The sequence below is a fragment of the Chrysemys picta genome, unplaced genomic scaffold (genome assembly GCF_011386835.1).
Source record: "Chrysemys picta bellii isolate R12L10 unplaced genomic scaffold, ASM1138683v2 scaf312, whole genome shotgun sequence".
NCBI classification, from domain to species: domain Eukaryota; kingdom Metazoa; phylum Chordata; order Testudines; family Emydidae; genus Chrysemys; species Chrysemys picta.
Window position 1 is genome coordinate 30,001 of NW_027053019.1, and position 7,500 is coordinate 37,500.

The 7,500-nt window shown below is 69.2% G+C and overlaps 1 non-coding gene across 1 annotated transcript; it reads right to left on the minus strand.

Annotated features, from left to right (window-relative positions):
• Window positions 1-3,124: 3,124 nt before the first annotated feature.
• On the minus strand, window positions 3,125-3,243 carry LOC135978566 (5S ribosomal RNA). Its single transcript, XR_010595964.1, has one exon. It is a non-coding gene; the product is annotated as a 5S ribosomal RNA (ribosomal RNA).
• Between the last annotated feature and the right edge of the window lie 4,257 nt (window positions 3,244-7,500).

Here is a 7,500-nt window from a genome sequence, read left to right on the forward strand (position 1 = left end):
GGGAGGCTTAATAGTCGTCCCCCGGGTACTCCGGGGGCCAGGCTTAATCGTCGTCCCCCCGGGCGCTCCAGGGGGAAAAGCTTAATAGTCCTCCCCCGAGGATAGGCTTAATAGGCGTCCCCCGGCCAGTCCGGGGGAGGCTTAATAGTCCTTCCAGGGGAGGCTTAATAGTCATCCCCCGGGCAGTCCGCGGGAGGCTTAATAGTCGTCCCCCGAGTGCTCCGGGGGGGGCAGGCTTAATAGTCGTTCCCCAGGCAGTCCGGGAGAGGCTTAAGAGTCATCCCCCGACAGTGTGGGTGTGGGTGTGGGCGGGGGGGAGGCTTAGCAGTCGTCCCCAGGGCGGTCCGGGGGTGGGGGGAGGCCTCAGAGTCGTCCCTCCGAGAGCCGTGTCGGCGGCGGTGGCGGGTGTCAGGCTTTACATCCAGCCTCCGGAGGGTGAGCGTCCTCGGACGCGATGCAGCCGCCGCAGAGAGGCAGCCTCCGAGGCAGGGAGCGGAGCACCGAGGCTGGGGAGTGGGGAGCAGGAGCCGGGGGGGGGGAGGTGGGGGGCGTTCAGGACAACAGGTCAACCCCCGGGAAGCGGCTGTCAAATGTTCAAAGTCCCCACTCGGCCACCAGGTCAAGCCCCGGGAAGCGGCTGTAAAATGTTCAAAGTCCCCCCCGGGACAACAGGTCAAGCCCTGGGAGGCGGCTGTCAAATGTTCAAAGTCCCCACCGGGACAACAGGTCAAGCCCTGGGAGGCGGCTGTCAAATGTTCAAAGTCCCCACCGGGACAACAGGTCAACCCCCGGGAAGCGGCTGTCAAATTTTCAAAGTCCCCGTTCGGCCACCAGGTCAACCCGCTGAATCTACTGGGTTGACCTGGCGGCCGGTTTGCTTTCCGGCCACCAGGTCAACCCATTGGATTCGACGGGTTGACCTGGCGACCGGTTTGCTTTCCGGCCACCAGGTCAACCCATTGGATTCGACGGGTTGACCTGGTGGCCGGTTTGCTTTCCGGACCGGATGTCACCCCACTCCCAGGGCAGCGCGGCAGTGGTGCTGAGGACCGCAGAGGGGGGGCTTAATAGTCGAGAGGGAGCAGGTCCGGGGGAGGCTTAATAGTCGTCCCCCGAGGACTCCGGGGGCCAGGCTTAATAGTCGTCCCCCCCCCCCCCCCCCCGGGCGCTCCAGGGGGGAAAGCTTAATAGTCCTCCCCCGAGGACTCCGGGGGCAGGCTTAACAGTCGTCCGCCCCGGGCGCTCCAGCGGGAAAGCTTAATAGTCCTCCCCTGACAGTGTGTGTGTGTGTGGGAGGGAGGCTTAGCAGTCTTGCCCCGGGTGGTCCGGTGGGGGAGGCTTAGCAGTCATCCCCCGAGGACTCCGGGGGCAGGCTTAATAGTGGTTCCAGGGGAGGCTTAATAGTCTTCCCCCGGGCAGTCCGGGAGAGGCTTAATCGTCATCCCCCGACAGTGTGTGTGTGTGTGTGTGGGGGGGAGGCTTAGCAGTCTTCCCCCAGGCTGGGTGGGGGCCTGGCGGGAGGCGTCGCAGTCTTCCCCCGGGCGGTCCGGTGGGGGAGGCTTAGCAGTCGTCCCCAGGGCGGTCCGGGGGTGGGGTGGGGTGGGGGGCCTCACAGTCGTCCCTCGGAGAGCCGGGTCGGCGGCAGTGGTGGGTTTACGTCCAGCCTCCGGAGGGTGCGCGTCCTCGGAGGCGATGCAGGCGCCGCAGAGAGGCAGCCTCCGAGGCAGGGAGCGGAGCACCGAGGCTGGGGAGAGGGGAGCAGGAGCCGGGGGCTGGGGGTGGGGGTGGGGGGCGTTCAGGACAACCGGTCAAGCCCCGGGAAGCAGCTGTCAAATGTTCCAAGTCCCCACTCGGCCACCAGGTCCACCCCAGTCTAGCAATGGGGTTGACCTGGCTGACGGCCGGTTAGTATCAAGGTAAACTCACCGTCGTCCACAGGAGGGCAGCTCTCAGGCCGGCCGGCTGCGGCTGACTCTGGGGCGGCGCCCGGTCCCGGCAGCGAGGGGCGGGGGGCGCGGAGCGAGACGGGGCTAACCGGGGGGGGGGGGGCGCCTCCTGCGACTTTGGGGGCCGCGGGTCGTCAGTGGCGTGCAGGCCGGGCCTCTCCCGGGGGATTCGGGGGGGCGGTCCTGCGGGCCGGGCGCAGGGGGCTCGGGCGAGCCCGGGCCGGTCCGCCCCGGGGCCGGGGTCTCCGCCTGCGGCTCAGGGGGGCGCGGGTCGTCGGGGGAGGAAGCCCGGGGGAGCTGCACACCGGCCCGCCAGGCCAGGCCTGGCCTGGATGGCCGCGGGGGGATTCGGGGCGGTCCCGCGGGCCGGGGGCCGGGCGCAGGGGAGGCGGGGGGTCCGAGCGAGTCCGTCCCGGGCCCGGGGCCTCCCCCTGCGGCTTTGGGGTCCGTGGGTCCCCGCTGGCGGAAGCCACTGGGAGCTGGACACCCGCCGTCCGTCCCGCCTGGCCAGGCCTGGCCTGGGTGGCCGCGGGGGGATTCGGGGCGGTCCCGCGGGCCGGCGGCCGGGCGCAGGGGAGGCGGGGGGTCCGAGCGAGTCGGTCCCGGGCCTGGGGTCTCCCCCTGCGGCTTTGGGGTCCGTGGGTCCCCGCTGGAGGAAGCCGCTGGGCGCTGGACACCCGCCGTCCGTCCCGCCTGGCCAGGCCTGGCCTGGGTGGCCGCGGGGGGATTCGGGGCGGTCCCGCGGGCCGGCGGCCGGGCGCAGGGGGTCCGAGCGAGTCCGTCCCAGGCCCGGGGCCTCCCCCTGCGGCTTTGGGGTCCGTGGGTCCCCGCTGGAGGAAGCCGCTGGGCGCTGGACACCCGCCGTCCGTCCCGCCTGGCCAGGCCTGGCCTGGGTGGCCGCGGGGGGGGATTCGGGGCGGACCTGCGGGCCGGCGGCCGGGAGGGTCCGGGCCAGTCCGCCCCATGCCCGGCGTCTCCCCCAGCGGCTTCGGTGGCCCCGGGGGGGGTCCTCCGCGGAGGAAGCCGGGTGGGTGGGGAGCCGGACCCCAGGCGCCCAGACCCGTGACCTGCGGCCGCGACCTCCGACTCGGCAGGAGCGACGAGGGGCTTTCCGGCCCGTCCCCCCCTCTCCTTCCCCCCCAGAAAAGGAGAGAGAGCTGACTCGGACCGGGAAAAGCTGCCTACGGCACCTGGGATTCCCAGGCGGTCACCCATCCAAGTACTAGCCAGGCCCGGGACGGTTTACCTTCCGAGATCGGACGGGATCGGGGGCGTTCGGTCCGGTATGGCCGTAGGCACCCGGCCCCGCGCCTCCTCGCCCGCTTTCCCCTGCCGACGCCCGGGCCTGCCGCACGGTGAGCCCCGGTCGGACTGCCCCCCCCCCTGCGGCAGGGCCCCCGTCTCTCGCGGGCCCGGTCCTTTTTTCCTTTTCGAGCTCCGGGGCCCGGGCTGGCCGCCAGAGCCCCTCCGCCCGCCCTCCCCGGCGTCGGGGAAAATACTGTCCCGGACTTCCAGTGCGCCCGATCCTGTCAGCCGGGGGGTGGGGAGGGGCAGTCCCTCGCTGCGGCCGGGGAGGGTGAGCCCAGGGCGGCTTGCCTGCCGTGCGAGGCCCCTCTCGGCCACCAGGTCAACCCCGAGTCGAAAGGGCTGAAAAATTTTCAGAGTCCCCTCCCGGGCACCAGGTCAACCCGTGGAATCGGACGGGTTCACCTGCTGGCCGGTTCGCTTCCCGGCCACCAGGTCAACCCCTAGGTTGCCGACCGGCCTACCCAGTGGCCGGTTTGCTTTCCGGCCACCAGGTCAACCCCTAGGGGTTTTAACGGGGGCACGCCCGGTGGCCTCTTTCCCGTCCGGTCACCAGGTCAACCCGGATCTCCCTCCTTCCCTGGGCGTCCCCTCCTCGGAGGCGTCAGGTTCCATTTCCCCCCCCCCCCAGACTTCCAGGGGCCCGATCCAGTCGGCCGGGAGGCAGTCCCTCGCTGCGGCCGGGGAGGGTGAGCCCAGGGCGGCCTGGTCCATGTCTCTAGTGGGCCCGATCCTTTTTTTTTTTTTCGAGCTCCGGGGCCAGGCCCGCCCGGGCAGCCCTCCTCGGAGGCGTGGGGCGATTCCCCCCCCCCCCCCAGACTTCCAGGGGCCCGATCCTGTCGGCCGGGAGGCAGTCCCTCGCTGCGGCCGGGGAGGGTCAGCCCAGGGCGGCTTGCCTGCCGTGCGAGTCCCCTCTCGGCCACCAGGTCAACCGCGAGTCGAAAGGGCTGAAAAATTTTCAGAGTCCCCTCCCGGGCACCAGGTCAACCCGTGGAATCGAACGGGTTCACCTGCTGGCCGGTTCGCTTCCCGGCCACCAGGTCAACCCGTGGAATCGGACGGGTTCACCGGCTGGCCGGTTCGCTTTCCGGCCACCAGGTCAACCCCTAGGTTTTAAGGGGGGGACGCCCGGTGGCCTCTTTCCCGTCCGGTCACCAGGTCAACCCGGATCTCCCTCCTTCCCTGGGCGCCCCCTCCTCGGAGGCGTCAGGTTCCATTCTTTTTTCCAGACTTCCAGGGGCCCGATCCAGTCGGCCGGGTGGCAGTCCCTCGCTGCGGCCGGGGAGGGTGAGCCCAGGGCGGCTTGCCTGCCGTGCGAGTCCCCTCTCGGCCACCAGGTCAACCCCGAGTCGAAAGGGCTGAAAAATTTTCAGAGTCCCCTCCCGGGCACCAGGTCAACCCGTGGAATCGAACGGGTTCACCTGCTGGCCGGTTCGCTTCCCGGCCACCAGGTCAACCCGTGGAATCGGACGGGTTCACCGGCTGGCCGGTTCGCTTTCCGGCCACCAGGTCAACCCCTAGGTTTTAAGGGGGGGGGGACGCCCGGTGGCCTCTTTCCCGTCCGGTCAGCAGGTCAACCCGGATCTCCCTCCTTCCCTGGGTGCCCCCTCCTCGGAGGCGTCAGGTTCCATTCTTTTTTCCAGACTTCCAGGGGCCCGATCCAGTCGGCCGGGTGGCAGTCCCTCGCTGCGGCCGGGGAGGGTGAGCCCAGGGCGGCTTGCCTGCCGTGCGAGTCCCCTCTCGGCCACCAGGTCAACCCCGAGTCGAAAGGGCTGAAAAATTTTCAGAGTCCCCTCCCGGGCACCAGGTCAACCCGTGGAATCGAACGGGTTCACCTGCTGGCCGGTTCGCTTCCCGGGCACCAGGTCAACCCGTGGAATCGAACGGGTTCACCTGCTGGCCGGTTCGCTTCCCGGGCACCAGGTCAACCCGTGGAATCGAACGGGTTCACCTGCTGGCCGGTTCGCTTCCCGGGCACCAGGTCAACCCGTGGAATCGAACGGGTTCACCTGCTGGCCGGTTCGCTTTCCGGCCACCAGGTCAACCCCTAGGTTTTAAGGGGGGGGGGACGCCCGGTGGCCTCTTTCCCGTCCGGTCAGCAGGTCAACCCGGATCTCCCTCCTTCCCTGGGCGCCCCCTCCTCGGAGGCGTCAGGTTCCATTCTTTTTTCCAGACTTCCAGGGGCCCGATCCAGTCGACCGGGAGGCAGTCCCTCGCTGCGGCCGGGGAGGGTGAGCCCAGGGCGGCTTGCCTGCCGTGCGAGTCCCCTCTCGGCCACCAGGTCAACCCCGAGTCGAAAGGGCTGAAAAATTTTCAGAGTCCCCTCCCGGGCACCAGGTCAACCCGTGGAATCGAACGGGTTCACCTGCTGGCCGGTTCGCTTCCCGGGCACCAGGTCAACCCGTGGAATCGAACGGGTTCACCTGCTGGCCGGTTCGCTTCCCGGGCACCAGGTCAACCCGTGGAATCGAACGGGTTCACCTGCTGGCCGGTTCGCTTTCCGGCCACCAGGTCAACCCCTAGGTTTTAAGGGGGGGGACGCCCGGTGGCCTCTTTCCCGTCCGGTCAGCAGGTCAACCCGGATCTCCCTCCTTCCCTGGGCGCCCCCTCCTCGGAGGCGTCAGGTTCCATTCTTTTTTCCAGACTTCCAGGGGCCCGATCCAGTCGGCCGGGTGGCAGTCCCTCGCTGCGGCCGGGGAGGGTGAGCCCAGGGCGGCTTGCCTGCCGTGCGAGTCCCCTCTCGGCCACCAGGTCAACCCCGAGTCGAAAGGGCTGAAAAATTTTCAGAGTCCCCTCCCGGGCACCAGGTCAACCCGTGGAATCGAACGGGTTCACCTGCTGGCCGGTTCGCTTCCCGGGCACCAGGTCAACCCGTGGAATCGAACGGGTTCACCTGCTGGCCGGTTCGCTTCCCGGGCACCAGGTCAACCCGTGGAATCGAACGGGTTCACCTGCTGGCCGGTTCGCTTCCCGGGCACCAGGTCAACCCGTGGAATCGAAAGGGTTCACCTGCTGGCCGGTTCGCTTTCCGGCCACCAGGTCAACCCCTAGGTTTTAAGGGGGGGGACGCCCGGTGGCCTCTTTCCCGTCCGGTCAGCAGGTCAACCCGGATCTCCCTCCTTCCCTGGGCGCCCCCTCCTCGGAGGCGTCAGGTTCCATTCTTCTTTTTCCAGACTTCCAGGGGCCCGATCCAGTCGACCGGGAGGCAGTCCCTCGCTGCGGCCGGGGAAGGTGAGCCCAGGGCGGCCTGGTCCATGTCTCTAGTGGGCCCGATCCTTTTTTTTTTTCCGAGCTCCGGGGCCAGGCCCGCCCGGGCAGCCCTCCTCGGGGGCGTGGGGCGATTTCCCCCCCCCCCACCCCCAGACTTCCAGGGGCCCGATCCTGTCGGCCGGGAGGCAGTCCCTCGCTGCGGCCGGGGAGGGTCAGCCCAGGGCGGCCTGCTTGGCGGCCGGGTCCATGTCTCTAGTGGGCCCGATCCTTTTTTTCCCTTTTCCGGCTCCGGGGCCCGGGGTGCCCGGGTAGCCCTCCGCGGTGGCGTCGGCCAATTTTTTTTAAAATCAGACTTCCGTGGGCCCGATCCTGACGGCCGGGAGGCAGTCCCTCGCCGCGTCCGGGGACGGCGAGACGCTCGGCCACCGGGTCAACCCGGAGGAAGCGGGCTGGGGGAAGAAAAAAAAAAAAAAAGTTTTCCAAGTCCGAAAAATTTTCAAAGTCCCCTCTCGGCCACCAGGTCAACCCCTTTGGAGCGAATGGGTTGACCTGACGGCCGGTCGTCTCGCGGATGTCCGGAAGGGGTCGCCCCACGCCGTCTCGGCCGACCGAGGGAACCACGAGGTGGCGCCCAGTTCCAGTTTCGTACCGCCGAAGGCGGGGCTTTGGCTTTTTCGACCTGCCTTTCGAGGATTGTGTGAGGAGATTTCTGAGGACAGGTTTTTCAGAGCCTGTGAGAACCGGAGCTCAGCCTAGGGGATCAATCCGAGTATTGTACCCGACCCTGCCCGGCGTGGGAGGGGGGGAGCGGGCCCGTTTGAGGGCGGAGGCCAGCACCCGGCCCTCCGCCGAGACGGCCCGCTTTGCCCGGCTCTTAGCTCACGGGCCCCGCAGCGGCCGGGAGCCGAGCTCCGAGTGTCGGCGCCCCCCGGAGGGAGGGGGGGCCCGCTCCTCTCGCGCCCGCCGATCGATGTGGCGCTGACGTTCGCGACGGGAAGGGCCCTTAGCGGGCCGGCACCCCAACCGCGGGGCCGTCCGG